Below are 20,208 nucleotides of genomic sequence, written 5' to 3' on the forward strand. Positions count from 1 at the left end.
ATTGCATTTAAAGCATAGGAAAAGAGGCAGAAGGTCGACAATGATGCACTTGGCCAAAAAGGGCGTATGCGTTTTTTCCTGAATATATTCAGGAAAAAACGCATACGCCCTTTTTGGCCAACCAAGCAAGCTTGCAAAGGAAATCTGCACTACAATGAAGTCTCACTTCCCCCCCGTCAAAAGGGCCATCTGAAAAAAGTGTAAAATCCAGAAAGGCAGGACAGGCCATGGAGAACTGGGAGCCTTGTTATGCTGATGGGCGGGATGTAAATTGCCAACAGCCACTCGGGAGAAGTGTATGGTGTTTCCTGAAACATCTAAAAAACAAAGCAACAGAGCCTAGGGCACTTCCACTTATGGTCCTATAGCTTAGGGAAATTAAAATCAAAAAGACACAGCCACCCCAAAGTTTGGGATGGCTCTGTTTACAAGAAACTCGTTTACGGTACAAGTTCAATATCGCATAAAGCGAAAAATGGATAAAGAAGTTGTGGTACTTACGTACAATGCAATATCACTCAGCAATGACATCTATGTCATCAGGCCCATAGCAGCATAATGAGTGGATTCAGGTATGATGATTCTAACTGAAATAAGTCACACAGAAAAAGAAACATCATAAGATATCACTAATACACGGAATGTAAACTTGGCTACACAGGAACTGAATTTCAAAACAGAACATGGTCCCAAATTTAGAAAACCAACTTATGCTTGCTTAAGGGGAAAGGTGAGTTGGGGTGCTGCATAAAACCAGAGATTGAAATGAGCACAGATAAAGTTCCTTAAGCCAAATATGTAATAGACAAGAGCTACTCCTTGCTCAACGAAATGGACTCAAAACCCCATATTAAACGCCTAATAATGTACCTGACTAGTAAGTATCTTAAAACCTATGGATTGCTATGTCTCTGAAAGTGAATCAATCGTGAGTACAGGGGCAAAAACGCAGCAGTGATAGGATTGGAGAGTTTTGGTGAGCAAATGAAGACCCTTTGAAGTCATATTGCATGGTACCCATTCCACGGGTCTCAACTCTCCAGGTTTAAGGGATTCTTCCTTCAGCTAAAACATGCATGTGGAACCCAGAGTATGATCAACCGTGTGATCGGGAGACGTGTTGAAATATGTCTCAGTTCTCGTCCCCTGGTACTCGGGTGCAACATTCCAGATGCTTTACTAACACTCTCCCGACTTGGAGAGTCAGTGCCTTTAACCTCCTGTTTGGCCCAGTTTGCAAATTCCGCGGAAGATGAACAGGAATAGGGAGAACCAATGAGAGACTAGCTGGAGGTGTCTGGACGGGAAAATTTAACTCTCATTTCCCACCAGGAAGAGGAATTAACCAAAGGCTCAGCGTGCCATGCCGGAACCAGATTAGGGCCTGAAGCAATCCTGCGGTGTTGCGGCCAGCTCACAAGAAAGCGAGTTGAAGAAAGGAGCTCAGGGGCACTGTAATTCACAAACCTGCAGAGTTATAAATGACAGCTATCATCCAAAAATATACTGAAGTAAGGCTGCCAAGAGGACTTGAAAGCCGGGCAGAATTGCAGGAAACCGATTTCAGGAGGTAGACTGGAATTGCATTTAAAGCATAGGAAAAGAGGCAGAAGGTCGACAATGATGCACTTGGCCAAAAAGGGCGTATGCGTTTTTTCCTGAATATATTCAGGAAAAAACGCATACGCCCTTTTTGGCCAACCAAGCAAGCTTGCAAAGGAAATCTGCACTACAATGAAGTCTCACTTCCCCCCCGTCAAAAGGGCCATCTGAAAAAAGTGTAAAATCCAGAAAGGCAGGACAGGCCATGGAGAACTGGGAGCCTTGTTATGCTGATGGGCGGGATGTAAATTGCCAACAGCCACTCGGGAGAAGTGTATGGTGTTTCCTGAAACATCTAAAAAACAAAGCAACAGAGCCTAGGGCACTTCCACTTATGGTCCTATAGCTTAGGGAAATTAAAATCAAAAAGACACAGCCACCCCAAAGTTTGGGATGGCTCTGTTTACAAGAAACTCGTTTACGGTACAAGTTCAATATCGCATAAAGCGAAAAATGGATAAAGAAGTTGTGGTACTTACGTACAATGCAATATCACTCAGCAATGACATCTATGTCATCAGGCCCATAGCAGCATAATGAGTGGATTCAGGTATGATGATTCTAACTGAAATAAGTCACACAGAAAAAGAAACATCATAAGATATCACTAATACACGGAATGTAAACTTGGCTACACAGGAACTGAATTTCAAAACAGAACATGGTCCCAAATTTAGAAAACCAACTTATGCTTGCTTAAGGGGAAAGGTGAGTTGGGGTGCTGCATAAAACCAGAGATTGAAATGAGCACAGATAAAGTTCCTTAAGCCAAATATGTAATAGACAAGAGCTACTCCTTGCTCAACGAAATGGACTCAAAACCCCATATTAAACGCCTAATAATGTACCTGACTAGTAAGTATCTTAAAACCTATGGATTGCTATGTCTCTGAAAGTGAATCAATCGTGAGTACAGGGGCAAAAACGCAGCAGTGATAGGATTGGAGAGTTTTGGTGAGCAAATGAAGACCCTTTGAAGTCATATTGCATGGTACCCATTCCACGGGTCTCAACTCTCCAGGTTTAAGGGATTCTTCCTTCAGCTAAAACATGCATGTGGAACCCAGAGTATGATCAACCGTGTGATCGGGAGACGTGTTGAAATATGTCTCAGTTCTCGTCCCCTGGTACTCGGGTGCAACATTCCAGATGCTTTACTAACACTCTCCCGACTTGGAGAGTCAGTGCCTTTAACCTCCTGTTTGGCCCAGTTTGCAAATTCCGCGGAAGATGAACAGGAATAGGGAGAACCAATGAGAGACTAGCTGGAGGTGTCTGGACGGGAAAATTTAACTCTCATTTCCCACCAGGAAGAGGAATTAACCAAAGGCTCAGCGTGCCATGCCGGAACCAGATTAGGGCCTGAAGCAATCCTGCGGTGTTGCGGCCAGCTCACAAGAAAGCAAGTTGAAGAGAGGAGCTCAGGGGCACTGTAATTCACAAACCTGCAGAGTTATAAATGACAGCTATCATCCAAAAATATACTGAAGTAAGGCTGCCAAGAGGACTTGAAAGCCGGGCAGAATTGCAGGAAACCGATTTCAGGAGGTAGACTGGAATTGCATTTAAAGCATAGGAAAAGAGGCAGAAGGTCGACAATGATGCACTTGGCCAAAAAGGGCGTATGCGTTTTTTCCTGAATATATTCAGGAAAAAACGCATACGCCCTTTTTGGCCAACCAAGCAAGCTTGCAAAGGAAATCTGCACTACAATGAAGTCTCACTTCCCCCCCGTCAAAAGGGCCATCTGAAAAAAGTGTAAAATCCAGAAAGGCAGGACAGGCCATGGAGAACTGGGAGCCTTGTTATGCTGATGGGCGGGATGTAAATTGCCAACAGCCACTCGGGAGAAGTGTATGGTGTTTCCTGAAACATCTAAAAAACAAAGCAACAGAGCCTAGGGCACTTCCACTTATGGTCCTATAGCTTAGGGAAATTAAAATCAAAAAGACACAGCCACCCCAAAGTTTGGGATGGCTCTGTTTACAAGAAACTCGTTTACGGTGCAAGTTCAATATCGCATAAAGCGAAAAATGGATAAAGAAGTTGTGGTACTTACGTACAATGCAATATCACTCAGCAATGACATCTATGTCATCAGGCCCATAGCAGCATAATGAGTGGATTCAGGTATGATGATTCTAACTGAAATAAGTCACACAGAAAAAGAAACATCATAAGATATCACTAATACACGGAATGTAAACTTGGCTACACAGGAACTGAATTTCAAAACAGAACATGGTCCCAAATTTAGAAAACCAACTTATGCTTGCTTAAGGGGAAAGGTGAGTTGGGGTGCTGCATAAAACCAGAGATTGAAATGAGCACAGATAAAGTTCCTTAAGCCAAATATGGAATAGACAAGAGCTACTCCTTGCTCAACGAAATGGACTCAAAACCCCATATTAAACGCCTAATAATGTACCTGACTAGTAAGTATCTTAAAACCTATGGATTGCTATGTCTCTGAAAGTGAATCAATCGTGAGTACAGGGGCAAAAACGCAGCAGTGATAGGATTGGAGAGTTTTGGTGAGCAAATGAAGACCCTTTGAAGTCATATTGCATGGTACCCATTCCACGGGTCTCAACTCTCCAGGTTTAAGGGATTCTTCCTTCAGCTAAAACATGCATGTGGAACCCAGAGTATGATCAACCGTGTGATCGGGAGACGTGTTGAAATATGTCTCAGTTCTCGTCCCCTGGTACTCGGGTGCAACATTCCAGATGCTTTACTAACACTCTCCCGACTTGGAGAGTCAGTGCCTTTAACCTCCTGTTTGGCCCAGTTTGCAAATTCCGCGGAAGATGAACAGGAATAGGGAGAACCAATGAGAGACTAGCTGGAGGTGTCTGGACGGGAAAATTTAACTCTCATTTCCCACCAGGAAGAGGAATTAACCAAAGGCTCAGCGTGCCATGCCGGAACCAGATTAGGGCCTGAAGCAATCCTGCGGTGTTGCGGCCAGCTCACAAGAAAGCGAGTTGAAGAAAGGAGCTCAGGGGCACTGTAATTCACAAACCTGCAGAGTTATAAATGACAGCTATCATCCAAAAATATACTGAAGTAAGGCTGCCAAGAGGACTTGAAAGCCGGGCAGAATTGCAGGAAACCGATTTCAGGAGGTAGACTGGAATTGCATTTAAAGCATAGGAAAAGAGGCAGAAGGTCGACAATGATGCACTTGGCCAAAAAGGGCGTATGCGTTTTTTCCTGAATATATTCAGGAAACAACGCATACGCCCTTTTTGGCCAACCAAGCAAGCTTGCAAAGGAAATCTGCACTACAATGAAGTCTCACTTCCCCCCCCCCCCCCGTCAAAAGGGTCATCTGAAAAAAGTGTAAAATCCAGAAAGGCAGGACAGGCCATGGAGAACTGGGAGCCTTGTTATGCTGATGGGCGGGATGTAAATTGCCAACAGCCACTCGGGAGAAGTGTATGGTGTTTCCTGAAACATCTAAAAAACAAAGCAACAGAGCCTAGGGCACTTCCACTTATGGTCCTATAGCTTAGGGAAATTAAAATCAAAAAGACACAGCCACCCCAAAGTTTGGGATGGCTCTGTTTACAAGAAACTCGTTTACGGTACAAGTTCAATATCGCATAAAGCGGAAAATGGATAAAGAAGTTGTGGTACTTACGTACAATGCAATATCACTCAGCAATGACATCTATGTCATCAGGCCCATAGCAGCATAATGAGTGGATTCAGGTATGATGATTCTAACTGAAATAAGTCACACAGAAAAAGAAACATCATAAGATATCACTAATACACGGAATGTAAACTTGGCTACACAGGAACTGAATTTCAAAACAGAACATGGTCCCAAATTTAGAAAATCAACTTATGCTTGCTTAAGGGGAAAGGTGAGTTGGGGTGCTGCATAAAACCAGAGATTGAAATGAGCACAGATAAAGTTCCTTAAGCCAAATATGTAATAGACAAGAGCTACTCCTTGCTCAACGAAATGGACTCAAAACCCCATATTAAACGCCTAATAATGTACCTGACTAGTAAGTATCTTAAAACCTATGGATTGCTATGTCTCTGAAAGTGAATCAATCGTGAGTACAGGGGCAAAAACACAGCAGTGATAGGATTGGAGAGTTTTGGTGAGCAAATGAAGACCCTTTGAAGTCATATTGCATGGTACCCATTCCACGGGTCTCAACTCTCCAGGTTTAAGGGATTCTTCCTTCAGCTAAAACATGCATGTGGAACCCAGAGTATGATCAACCGTGTGATCGGGAGACGTGTTGAAATATGTCTCAGTTCTCGTCCCCTGGTACTCGGGTGCAACATTCCAGATGCTTTACTAACACTCTCCCGACTTGGAGAGTCAGTGCCTTTAACCTCCTGTTTGGCCCAGTTTGCAAATTCCGCGGAAGATGAACAGGAATAGGGAGAACCAATGAGAGACTAGCTGGAGGTGTCTGGACGGGAAAATTTAACTCTCATTTCCCACCAGGAAGAGGAATTAACCAAAGGCTCAGCGTGCCATGCCGGAACCAGATTAGGGCCTGAAGCAATCCTGCGGTGTTGCGGCCAGCTCACAAGAAAGCGAGTTGAAGAAAGGAGCTCAGGGGCACTGTAATTCACAAACCTGCAGAGTTATAAATGACAGCTATCATCCAAAAATATACTGAAGTAAGGCTGCCAAGAGGACTTGAAAGCGGGGCAGAATTGCAGGAAACCGATTTCAGGAGGTAGACTGGAATTGCATTTAAAGCATAGGAAAAGAGGCAGAAGGTCGACAATGATGCACTTGGCCAAAAAGGGCGTATGCGTTTTTTCCTGAATATATTCAGGAAAAAACGCATACGCCCTTTTTGGCCAACCAAGCAAGCTTGCAAAGGAAATCTGCACTACAATGAAGTCTCACTTCCCCCCGGTCAAAAGGGCCATCTGAAAAAAGTGTAAAATCCAGAAAGGCAGGACAGGCCATGGAGAACTGGGAGCCTTGTTATGCTGATGGGCGGGATGTAAATTGCCAACAGCCACTCCGGAGAAGTGTATGGTGTTTCCTGAAACATCTAAAAAACAAAGCAACAGAGCCTAGGGCACTTCCACTTATGGTCCTATAGCTTAGGGAAATTAAAATCAAAAAGACACAGCCACCCCAAAGTTTGGGATGGCTCTGTTTACAAGAAACTCGTTTACGGTGCAAGTTCAATATCGCATAAAGCGAAAAATGGATAAAGAAGTTGTGGTAATTACGTACAATGCAATATCACTCAGCAATGACATCTATGTCATCAGGCCCATAGCAGCATAATGAGTGGATTCAGGTATGATGATTCTAACTGAAATAAGTCACACAGAAAAAGAAACATCATAAGATATCACTAATACACGGAATGTAAACTTGGCTACACAGGAACTGAATTTCAAAACATAACATGGTCCCAAATTTAGAAAACCAACTTATGCTTGCTTAAGGGGAAACGTGAGTTGGGGTGCTGCATAAAACCAGAGATTGAAATGAGCACAGATAAAGTTCCTTAAGCCAAATATGTAATAGACAAGAGCTACTCCTTGCTCAACGAAATGGACTCAAAACCCCATATTAAACGCCTAATAATGTACCTGACTAGTAAGTATCTTAAAACCTATGGATTGCTATGTCTCTGAAAGTGAATCAATCGTGAGTACAGGGGCAAAAACGCAGCAGTGATAGGATTGGAGAGTTTTGGTGAGCAAATGAAGACCCTTTGAAGTCATATTGCATGGTACCCATTCCACGGGTCTCAACTCTCCAGGTTTAAGGGATTCTTCCTTCAGCTAAAACATGCATGTGGAACCCAGAGTATGATCAACCGTGTGATCGGGAGACGTGTTGAAATATGTCTCAGTTCTCGTCCCCTGGTACTCGGGTGCAACATTCCAGATGCTTTACTAACACTCTCCCGACTTGGAGAGTCAGTGCCTTTAACCTCCTGTTTGGCCCAGTTTGCAAATTCCGCGGAAGATGAACAGGAATAGGGAGAACCAATGAGAGACTAGCTGGAGGTGTCTGGACGGGAAAATTTAACTCTCATTTCCCACCAGGAAGAGGAATTAACCAAAGGCTCAGCGTGCCATGCCGGAACCAGATTAGGGCCTGAAGCAATCCTGCGGTGTTGCGGCCAGCTCACAAGAAAGCGAGTTGAAGAAAGGAGCTCAGGGGCACTGTAATTCACAAACCTGCAGAGTTATAAATGACAGCTATCATCCAAAAATATACTGAAGTAAGGCTGCCAAGAGGACTTGAAAGCCGGGCAGAATTGCAGGAAACCGATTTCAGGAGGTAGACTGGAATTGCATTTAAAGCATAGGAAAAGAGGCAGAAGGTCGACAATGATGCACTTGGCCAAAAAGGGCATATGCGTTTTTTCCTGAATATATTCAGGAAAAAACGCATACGCCCTTTTTGGCCAACCAAGCAAGCTTGCAAAGGAAATCTGCACTACAATGAAGTCTCACTTCCCCCCCGTCAAAAGGGCCATCTGAAAAAAGTGTAAAATCCAGAAAGGCAGGACAGGCCATGGAGAACTGGGAGCCTTGTTATGCTGATGGGCGGGATGTAAATTGCCAACAGCCACTCGGGAGAAGTGTATGGTGTTTCCTGAAACATCTAAAAAACAAAGCAACAGAGCCTAGGGCACTTCCACTTATGGTCCTATAGCTTAGGGAAATTAAAATCAAAATGACACAGCCACCCCAAAGTTTGGGATGGCTCTGTTTACAAGAAACTCGTTTAAGGTGCAAGTTCAATATCGCATAAAGCGAAAAATGGATAAAGAAGTTGTGGTACTTACGTACAATGCAATATCACTCAGCAATGACATCTATGTCATCAGGCCCATAGCAGCATAATGAGTGGATTCAGGTATGATGATTCTAACTGAAATAAGTCACACAGAAAAAGAAACATCATAAGATATCACTAATACACGGAATGTAAACTTGGCTACACAGGAACTGAATTTCAAAACAGAACATGGTCCCAAATTTAGAAAACCAACTTATGCTTGCTTAAGGGGAAAGGTGAGTTGGGGTGCTGCATAAAACCAGAGATTGAAATGAGCACAGATAAAGTTCCTTAAGCCAAATATGTAATAGACAAGAGCTACTCCTTGCTCAACGAAATGGACTCAAAACCCCATATTAAACGCCTAATAATGTACCTGACTAGTAAGTATCTTCAAACCTATCGATTGCTATGTCTCTGAAAGTGAATCAATCGTGAGTACAGGGGCAAAAACGCAGCAGTGATAGGATTGGAGAGTTTTGGTGAGCAAATGAAGACCCTTTGAAGTCATATTGCATGGTACCCATTCCACGGGTCACAACTCTCCAGGTTTAAGGGATTCTTCCTTCAGCTAAAACATGCATGTGGAACCCAGAGTATGATCAACCGTGTGATCGGGAGACGTGTTGAAATATGTCTCAGTTCTCGTCCCCTGGTACTCGGGTGCAACATTCCAGATGCTTTACTAACACTCTCCCGACTTGGAGAGACAGTGCCTTTAACCTCCTGTTTGGCCCAGTTTGCAAATTCCGCGGAAGATGAACAGGAATAGGGAGAACCAATGAGAGACAAGCTGGAGGTGTCTGGACGGGAAAATTTAACTCTCATTTCCCACCAGGAAGAGGAATTAACCAAAGGCTCAGCGTGCCATGCCGGAACCAGATTAGGGCCTGAAGCAATCCTGCGGTGTTGCGGCCAGCTCACAAGAAAGCGAGTTGAAGAAAGGAGCTCAGGGGCACTGTAATTCACAAACCTGCAGAGTTATAAATGACAGCTATCATCCAAAAATATACTGAAGTAAGGCTGCCAAGAGGACTTGAAAGCCGGGCAGAATTGCAGGAAACCGATTTCAGGAGGTAGACTGGAATTGCATTTAAAGCATAGGAAAAGAGGCAGAAGGTCGACAATGATGCACTTGGCCAAAAAGGGCGTATGCGTTTTTTCCCAGGAAAAAACGCATACGCCCTTTTTGGCCAACCAAGCAAGCTTGCAAAGGAAATCTGCACTACAATGAAGTCTCACTTCCCCCCCGTCAAAAGGGCCATCTGAAAAAAGTGTAAAATCCAGAAAGGCAGGACAGGCCATGGAGAACTGGGAGCCTTGTTATGCTGATGGGCGGGATGTAAATTGCCAACAGCCACTCCGGAGAAGTGTATGGTGTTTCCTGAAACATCTAAAAAACAAAGCAACAGAGCCTAGGGCACTTCCACTTATGGTCCTATAGCTTAGGGAAATTAAAATAAAAAAGACACAGCCACCCCAAAGTTTGGGATGGCTCTGTTTACAAGAAACTCGTTTACGGTGCAAGTTCAATATCGCATAAAGCGAAAAATGGATAAAGAAGTTGTGGTAATTACGTACAATGCAATATCACTCAGCAATGACATCTATGTCATCAGGCCCATAGCAGCATAATGAGTGGATTCAGGTATGATGATTCTAACTGAAATAAGTCACACAGAAAAAGAAACATCATAAGATATCACTAATACACGGAATGTAAACTTGGCTACACAGGAACTGAATTTCAAAACATAACATGGTCCCAAATTTAGAAAACCAACTTATGCTTGCTTAAGGGGAAACGTGAGTTGGGGTGCTGCATAAAACCAGAGATTGAAATGAGCACAGATAAAGTTCCTTAAGCCAAATATGTAATAGACAAGAGCTACTCCTTGCTCAACGAAATGGACTCAAAACCCCATATTAAACGCCTAATAATGTACCTGACTAGTAAGTATCTTAAAACCTATGGATTGCTATGTCTCTGAAAGTGAATCAATCGTGAGTACAGGGGCAAAAACGCAGCAGTGATAGGATTGGAGAGTTTTGGTGAGCAAATGAAGACCCTTTGAAGTCATAATGCATGGTACCCATTCCACGGGTCTCAACTCTCCAGGTTTAAGGGATTCTTCCTTCAGCTAAAACATGCATGTGGAACCCAGAGTATGATCAACCGTGTGATCAGGAGACGTGTTGAAATATGTCTCAGTTCTCGTCCCCTGGTACTCGGGTGCAACATTCCAGATGCTTTACTAACACTCTCCAGACTTGGAGAGTCAGTGCCTTTAACCTCCTGTTTGGCCCAGTTTGCAAATTCCGCGGAAGATGAACAGGAATAGGGAGAACCAATGAGAGACTAGCTGGAGGTGTCTGGACGGGAAAATTTAACTCTCATTTCCCACCAGGAAGAGGAATTAACCAAAGGCTCAGCGTGCCATGCCGGAACCAGATTAGGGCCTGAAGCAATCCTGCGGTGTTGCGGCCAGCTCACAAGAAAGCGAGTTGAAGAAAGGAGCTCAGGGGCACTGTAATTCACAAACCTGCAGAGTTATAAATGACAGCTATCATCCAAAAATATACTGAAGTAAGGCTGCCAAGAGGACTTGAAAGCCGGGCAGAATTGCAGGAAACCGATTTCAGGAGGTAGACTGGAATTGCATTTAAAGCATAGGAAAAGAGGCAGAAGGTCGACAATGATGCACTTGGCCAAAAAGGGCATATGCGTTTTTTCCTGAATATATTCAGGAAAAAACGCATACGCCCTTTTTGGCCAACCAAGCAAGCTTGCAAAGGAAATCTGCACTACAATGAAGTCTCACTTCCCCCCCGTCAAAAGGGCCATCTGAAAAAAGTGTAAAATCCAGAAAGGCAGGACAGGCCATGGAGAACTGGGAGCCTTGTTATGCTGATGGGCGGGATGTAAATTGCCAACAGCCACTCGGGAGAAGTGTATGGTGTTTCCTGAAACATCTAAAAAACAAAGCAACAGAGCCTAGGGCACTTCCACTTATGGTCCTATAGCTTAGGGAAATTAAAATCAAAATGACACAGCCACCCCAAAGTTTGGGATGGCTCTGTTTACAAGAAACTCGTTTACGGTGCAAGTTCAATATCGCATAAAGTGAAAAATGGATAAAGAAGTTGTGGTACTTACGTACAATGCAATATCACTCAGCAATGACATCTATGTCATCAGGCCCATAGCAGCATAATGAGTGGATTCAGGTATGATGATTCTAACTGAAATAAGTCACACAGAAAAAGAAACATCATAAGATATCACTAATACACGGAATGTAAACTTGGCTACACAGGAACTGAATTTCAAAACAGAACATGGTCCCAAATTTAGAAAACCAACTTATGCTTGCTTAAGGGGAAACGTGAGTTGGGGTGCTGCATAAAACCAGAGATTGAAATGAGCACAGATAAAGTTCCTTAAGCCAAATATGTAATAGACAAGAGCTACTCCTTGCTCAACGAAATGGACTCAAAACCCCATATTAAACGCCTAATAATGTACCTGACTAGTAAGTATCTTAAAACCTATGGATTGCTATGTCTCTGAAAGTGAATCAATCGTGAGTACAGGGGCAAAAACGCAGCAGTGATAGGATTGGAGAGTTTTGGTGAGCAAATGAAGACCCTTTGAAGTCATATTGCATGGTACCCATTCCACGGGTCTCAACTCTCCAGGTTTAAGGGATTCTTCCTTCAGCTAAAACATGCATGTGGAACCCAGAGTATGATCAACCGTGTGATCGGGAGACGTGTTGAAATATGTCTCAGTTCTCGTCCCCTGGTACTCGGGTGCAACATTCCAGATGCTTTACTAACACTCTCCCGACTTGGAGAGTCAGTGCCTTTAACCTCCTGTTTGGCCCAGTTTGCAAATTCCGCGGAAGATGAACAGGAATAGGGAGAACCAATGAGAGACTAGCTGGAGGTGTCTGGACGGGAAAATTTAACTCTCATTTCCCACCAGGAAGAGGAATTAACCAAAGGCTCAGCGTGCCATGCCGGAACCAGATTAGGGCCTGAAGCAATCCTGCGGTGTTGCGGCCAGCTCACAAGAAAGCGAGTTGAAGAAAGGAGCTCAGGGGCACTGTAATTCACAAACCTGCAGAGTTATAAATGACAGCTATCATCCAAAAATATACTGAAGTAAGGCTGCCAAGAGGACTTGAAAGCCGGGCAGAATTGCAGGAAACCGATTTCAGGAGGTAGACTGGAATTGCATTTAAAGCATAGGAAAAGAGGCAGAAGGTCGACAATGATGCACTTGGCCAAAAAGGGCGTATGCGTTTTTTCCTGAATATATTCAGGAAACAACGCATACGCCCTTTTTGGCCAACCAAGCAAGCTTGCAAAGGAAATCTGCACTACAATGAAGTCTCACTTCCCCCCGGTCAAAAGGGCCATCTGAAAAAAGTGTAAAATCCAGAAAGGCAGGACAGGCCATGGAGAACTGGGAGCCTTGTTATGCTGATGGGCGGGATGTAAATTGCCAACAGCCACTCGGGAGAAGTGTATGGTGTTTCCTGAAACATCTAAAAAACAAAGCAACAGAGCCTAGGGCACTTCCACTTATGGTCCTATAGCTTAGGGAAATTAAAATCAAAAAGACACAGCCACCCCAAAGTTTGGGATGGCTCTGTTTACAAGAAACTCGTTTACGGTACAAGTTCAATATCGCATAAAGCGGAAAATGGATAAAGAAGTTGTGGTACTTACGTACAATGCAATATCACTCAGCAATGACATCTATGTCATCAGGCCCATAGCAGCATGATGAGTGGATTCAGGTATGATGATTCTAACTGAAATAAGTCACACAGAAAAAGAAACATCATAAGATATCACTAATACACGGAATGTAAACTTGGCTACACAGGAACTGAATTTCAAAACAGAACATGGTCCCAAATTTAGAAAACCAACTTATGCTTGCTTAAGGGGAAAGGTGAGTTGGGGTGCTGCATAAAACCAGAGATTGAAATGAGCACAGATAAAGTTCCTTAAGCCAAATATGTAATAGACAAGAGCTACTCCTTGCTCAACGAAATGGACTCAAAACCCCATATTAAACGCCTAATAATGTACCTGACTAGTAAGTATCTTAAAACCTATGGATTGCTATGTCTCTGAAAGTGAATCAATCGTGAGTACAGGGGCAAAAACGCAGCAGTGATAGGATTGGAGAGTTTTGGTGAGCAAATGAAGACCCTTTGAAGTCATATTGCATGGTACCCATTCCACGGGTCTCAACTCTCCAGGTTTAAGGGATTCTTCCTTCAGCTAAAACATGCATGTGGAACCCAGAGTATGATCAACCGTGTGATCGGGAGACGTGTTGAAATATGTCTCAGTTCTCGTCCCCTGGTACTCGGGTGCAACATTCCAGATGCTTTACTAACACTCTCCAGACTTGGAGAGTCAGTGCCTTTAACCTCCTGTTTGGCCCAGTTTGCAAATTCCGCGGAAGATGAACAGGAATAGGGAGAACCAATGAGAGACTAGCTGGAGGTGTCTGGACGGGAAAATTTAACTCTCATTTCCCACCAGGAAGAGGAATTAACCAAAGGCTCAGCGTGCCATGCCGGAACCAGATTAGGGCCTGAAGCAATCCTGCGGTGTTGCGGCCAGCTCACAAGAAAGCGAGTTGAAGAAAGGAGCTCAGGGGCACTGTAATTCACAAACCTGCAGAGTTATAAATGACAGCTATCATCCAAAAATATACTGAAGTAAGGCTGCCAAGAGGACTTGAAAGCCGGGCAGAATTGCAGGAAACCGATTTCAGGAGGTAGACTGGAATTGCATTTAAAGCATAGGAAAAGAGGCAGAAGGTCGACAATGATGCACTTGGCCAAAAAGGGCGTATGCGTTTTTTCCTGAATATATTCAGGAAACAACGCATACGCCCTTTTTGGCCAACCAAGCAAGCTTGCAAAGGAAATCTGCACTACAATGAAGTCTCACTTCCCCCCGGTCAAAAGGGCCATCTGAAAAAAGTGTAAAATCCAGAAAGGCAGGACAGGCCATGGAGAACTGGGAGCCTTGTTATGCTGATGGGCGGGATGTAAATTGCCAACAGCCACTCGGGAGAAGTGTATGGTGTTTCCTGAAACATCTAAAAAACAAAGCAACAGAGCCTAGGGCACTTCCACTTATGGTCCTATAGCTTAGGGAAATTAAAATCAAAAAGACACAGCCACCCCAAAGTTTGGGATGGCTCTGTTTACAAGAAACTCGTTTACGGTACAAGTTCAATATCGCATAAAGCGGAAAATGGATAAAGAAGTTGTGGTACTTACGTACAATGCAATATCACTCAGCAATGACATCTATGTCATCAGGCCCATAGCAGCATGATGAGTGGATTCAGGTATGATGATTCTAACTGAAATAAGTCACACAGAAAAAGAAACATCATAAGATATCACTAATACACGGAATGTAAACTTGGCTACACAGGAACTGAATTTCAAAACAGAACATGGTCCCAAATTTAGAAAACCAACTTATGCTTGCTTAAGGGGAAAGGTGAGTTGGGGTGCTGCATAAAACCAGAGATTGAAATGAGCACAGATAAAGTTCCTTAAGCCAAATATGTAATAGACAAGAGCTACTCCTTGCTCAACGAAATGGACTCAAAACCCCATATTAAACGCCTAATAATGTACCTGACTAGTAAGTATCTTAAAACCTATGGATTGCTATGTCTCTGAAAGTGAATCAATCGTGAGTACAGGGGCAAAAACGCAGCAGTGATAGGATTGGAGAGTTTTGGTGAGCAAATGAAGACCCTTTGAAGTCATATTGCATGGTACCCATTCCACGGGTCTCAACTCTCCAGGTTTAAGGGATTCTTCCTTCAGCTAAAACATGCATGTGGAACCCAGAGTATGATCAACCGTGTGATCGGGAGACGTGTTGAAATATGTCTCAGTTCTCGTCCCCTGGTACTCGGGTGCAACATTCCAGATGCTTTACTAACACTCTCCCGACTTGGAGAGTCAGTGCCTTTAACCTCCTGTTTGGCCCAGTTTGCAAATTCCGCGGAAGATGAACAGGAATAGGGAGAACCAATGAGAGACTAGCTGGAGGTGTCTGGACGGGAAAATTTAACTCTCATTTCCCACCAGGAAGAGGAATTAACCAAAGGCTCAGCGTGCCATGCCGGAACCAGATTAGGGCCTGAAGCAATCCTGCGGTGTTGCGGCCAGCTCACAAGAAAGCGAGATGAAGAAAGGAGCTCAGGGGCACTGTAATTCACAAACCTGCAGAGTTATAAATGACAGCTATCATCCAAAAATATACTGAAGTAAGGCTGCCAAGAGGACTTGAAAGCCGGGCAGAATTGCAGGAAACCGATTTCAGGAGGTAGACTGGAATTGCATTTAAAGCATAGGAAAAGAGGCAGAAGGTCGACAATGATGCACTTGGCCAAAAAGGGCGTATGCGTTTTTTCCTGAATATATTCAGGAAACAACGCATACGCCCTTTTTGGCCAACCAAGCAAGCTTGCAAAGGAAATCTGCACTACAATGAAGTCTCACTTCCCCCCCGTCAAAAGGGCCATCTGAAAAAAGTGTAAAATCCAGAAAGGCAGGACAGGCCATGGAGAACTGGGAGCCTTGTTATGCTGATGGGCGGGATGTAAATTGCCAACAGCCACTCGGGAGAAGTGTATGGTGTTTCCTGAAACATCTAAAAAACAAAGCAACAGAGCCTAGGGCACTTCCACTTATGGTCCTATAGCTTAGGGAAATTAAAATCAAAAAGACACAGCCACCCCAAAGTTTGGGATGGCTCTGTTTACAAGAAACTCGTTTACGGTACAAGTTCAATATCGCATAAAGCGGAAAATGGATAAAGAAGTTGTGGTACTTACGTACAATGCAATATCACTCAGCAATGACATCTATGTCATCAGGCCCATAGCAGCATAATGAGTGGATTCAGGTATGATGATTCTAACTGAAATAAGTCACACAGAAAAAGAAACATCATAAGATATCACTAATACACGGAATGTAAACTTGGCTACACAGGAACTGAATTTCAAAACAGAACATGGTCCCAAATTTAGAAAACCAACTTATGCTTGCTTAAGGGGAAAGGTGAGTTGGGGTGCTGCATAAAACCAGAGATTGAAATGAGCACAGATAAAGTTCCTTAAGCCAAATATGTAATAGACAAGAGCTACTCCTTGCTCAACGAAATGGACTCAAAACCCCATATTAAACGCCTAATAATGTACCTGACTAGTAAGTATCTTAAAACCTATGGATTGCTATGTCTCTGAAAGTGAATCAATCGTGAGTACAGGGGCAAAAACGCAGCAGTGATAGGATTGGAGAGTTTTGGTGAGCAAATGAAGACCCTTTGAAGTCATATTGCATGGTACCCATTCCACGGGTCTCAACTCTCCAGGTTTAAGGGATTCTTCCTTCAACTAAAACATGCATGTGGAACCCAGAGTATGATCAACCGTGTGATCGGGAGACGTGTTGAAATATGTCTCAGTTCTCGTCCCCTGGTACTCGGGTGCAACATTCCAGATGCTTTACTAACACTCTCCCGACTTGGAGAGTCAGTGCCTTTAACCTCCTGTTTGGCCCAGTTTGCAAATTCCGCGGAAGATGAACAGGAATAGGGAGAACCAATGAGAGACTAGCTGGAGGTGTCTGGACGGGAAAATTTAACTCTCATTTCCCACCAGGAAGAGGAATTAACCAAAGGCTCAGCGTGCCATGCCGGAACCAGATTAGGGCCTGAAGCAATCCTGCGGTGTTGCGGCCAGCTCACAAGAAAGCGAGTTGAAGAAAGGAGCTCAGGGGCACTGTAATTCACAAACCTGCAGAGTTATAAATGACAGCTATCATCCAAAAATATACTGAAGTAAGGCTGCCAAGAGGACTTGAAAGCCGGGCAGAATTGCAGGAAACCGATTTCAGGAGGTAGACTGGAATTGCATTTAAAGCATAGGAAAAGAGGCAGAAGGTCGACAATGATGCACTTGGCCAAAAAGGGCGTATGCGTTTTTTCCTGAATATATTCAGGAAACAACGCATACGCCCTTTATGGCCAACCAAGCAAGCTTGCAAAGGAAATCTGCACTACAATGAAGTCTCACTTCCCCCCCGTCAAAAGGGCCATCTGAAAAAAGTGTAAAATCCAGAAAGGCAGGACAGGCCATGGAGAACTGGGAGCCTTGTTATGCTGATGGGCGGGATGTAAATTGCCAACAGCCACTCGGGAGAAGTGTATGGTGTTTCCTGAAACATCTAAAAAACAAAGCAACAGAGCCTAGGGCACTTCCACTTATGGTCCTATAGCTTAGGGAAATTAAAATCAAAAAGACACAGCCACCCCAAAGTTTGGGATGGCTCTGTTTACAAGAAACTCGTTTACGGTACAAGTTCAATATCGCATAAAGCGGAAAATGGATAAAGAAGTTGTGGTACTTACGTACAATGCAATATCACTCAGCAATGACATCTATGTCATCAGGCCCATAGCAGCATGATGAGTGGATTCAGGTATGATGATTCTAACTGAAATAAGTCACACAGAAAAAGAAACATCATAAGATATCAGTAATACACGGAATGTAAACTTGGCTACACAGGAACTGAATTTCAAAACAGAACATGGTCCCAAATTTAGAAAACCAACTTATGCTTGCTTAAGGGGAAAGGTGAGTTGGGGTGCTGCATAAAACCAGAGATTGAAATGAGCACAGATAAAGTTCCTTAAGCCAAATATGTAATAGACTAGAGCTACTCCTTGCTCAACGAAATGGACTCAAAACCCCATATTAAACGCCTAATAATGTACCTGACTAGTAAGTATCTTAAAACCTATGGATTGCTATGTCTCTGAAAGTGAATCAATCGTGAGTACAGGGGCAAAAACGCAGCAGTGATAGGATTGGAGAGTTTTGGTGAGCAAATGAAGACCCTTTGAAGTCATATTGCATGGTACCCATTCCACGGGTCTCAACTCTCCAGGTTTAAGGGATTCTTCCTTCAGCTAAAACATGCATGTGGAACCCAGAGTATGATCAACCGTGTGATCGGGAGACGTGTTGAAATATGTCTCAGTTCTCGTCCCCTGGTACTCGGGTGCAACATTCCAGATGCTTTACTAACACTCTCCCGACTTGGAGAGTCAGTGCCTTTAACCTCCTGTTTGGCCCAGTTTGCAAATTCCGCGGAAGATGAACAGGAATAGGGAGAACCAATGAGAGACTAGCTGGAGGTGTCTGGACGGGAAAATTTAACTCTCATTTCCCACCAGGAAGAGGAATTAACCAAAGGCTCAGCGTGCCATGCCGGAACCAGATTAGGGCCTGAAGCAATCCTGCGGTGTTGCGGCCAGCTCACAAGAAAGCGAGTTGAAGAAAGGAGCTCAGGGGCACTGTAATTCACAAACCTGCAGAGTTATAAATGACAGCTATCATCCAAAAATATACTGAAGTAAGGCTGCCAAGAGGACTTGAAAGCCGGGCAGAATTGCAGGAAACCGATTTCAGGAGGTAGACTGGAATTGCATTTAAAGCATAGGAAAAGAGGCAGAAGGTCGACAATGATGCACTTGGCCAAAAAGGGCGTATGCGTTTTTTCCTGAATATATTCAGGAAACAACGCATACGCCCTTTTTGGCCAACCAAGCAAGCTTGCAAAGGAAATCTGCACTACAATGAAGTCTCACTTCCCCCCGGTCAAAAGGGCCATCTGAAAAAAGTGTAAAATCCAGAAAGGCAGGACAGGCCATGGAGAACTGGGAGCCTTGTTATGCTGATGGGCGGGATGTAAATTGCCAACAGCCACTCGGGAGAAGTGTATGGTGTTTCCTGAAACATCTAAAAAACAAAGCAACAGAGCCTAGGGCACTTCCACTTATGGTCCTATAGCTTAGGGAAATTAAAATCAAAAAGACACAGCCACCCCAAAGTTTGGGATGGCTCTGTTTACAAGAAACTCGTTTACGGTACAAGTTCAATATCGCATAAAGCGAAAAATGGATAAAGAAGTTGTGGTACTTACGTACAATGCAATATCACTCAGCAATGACATCTATGTCATCAGGCCCATAGCAGCATGATGAGTGGATTCAGGTATGATGATTCTAACTGAAATAAGTCACACAGAAAAAGAAACATCATAAGATATCACTAATACACGGAATGTAAACTTGGCTACACAGGAACTGAATTTCAAAACAGAACATGGTCCCAAATTTAGAAAACCAACTTATGCTTGCTTAAGGGGAAAGGTGAGTTGGGGTGCTGCATAAAACCAGAGATTGAAATGAGCACAGATAAAGTTCCTTAAGCCAAATATGTAATAGACAAGAGCTACTCCTTGCTCAACGAAATGGACTCAAAACCCCATATTAAACGCCTAATAATGTACCTGACTAGTAAGTATCTTAAAACCTATGGATTGCTATGTCTCTGAAAGTGAATCAATCGTGAGTACAGGGGCAAAAACGCAGCAGTGATAGGATTGGAGAGTTTTGGTGAGCAAATGAAGACCCTTTGAAGTCATATTGCATGGTACCCATTCCACGGGTCTCAACTCTCCAGGTTTAAGGGATTCTTCCTTCAGCTAAAACATGCATGTGGAACCCAGAGTATGATCAACCGTGTGATCGGGAGACGTGTTGAAATATGTCTCAGTTCTCGTCCCCTGGTACTCGGGTGCAACATTCCAGATGCTTTACTAACACTCTCCCGACTTGGAGAGTCAGTGCCTTTAACCTCCTGTTTGGCCCAGTTTGCAAATTCCGCGGAA

Source organism: Orcinus orca, unplaced genomic scaffold (genome assembly GCF_937001465.1).
Source record: "Orcinus orca unplaced genomic scaffold, mOrcOrc1.1 scaffold_64, whole genome shotgun sequence".
Classification (NCBI taxonomy): Eukaryota; Metazoa; Chordata; class Mammalia; order Artiodactyla; family Delphinidae; genus Orcinus; species Orcinus orca.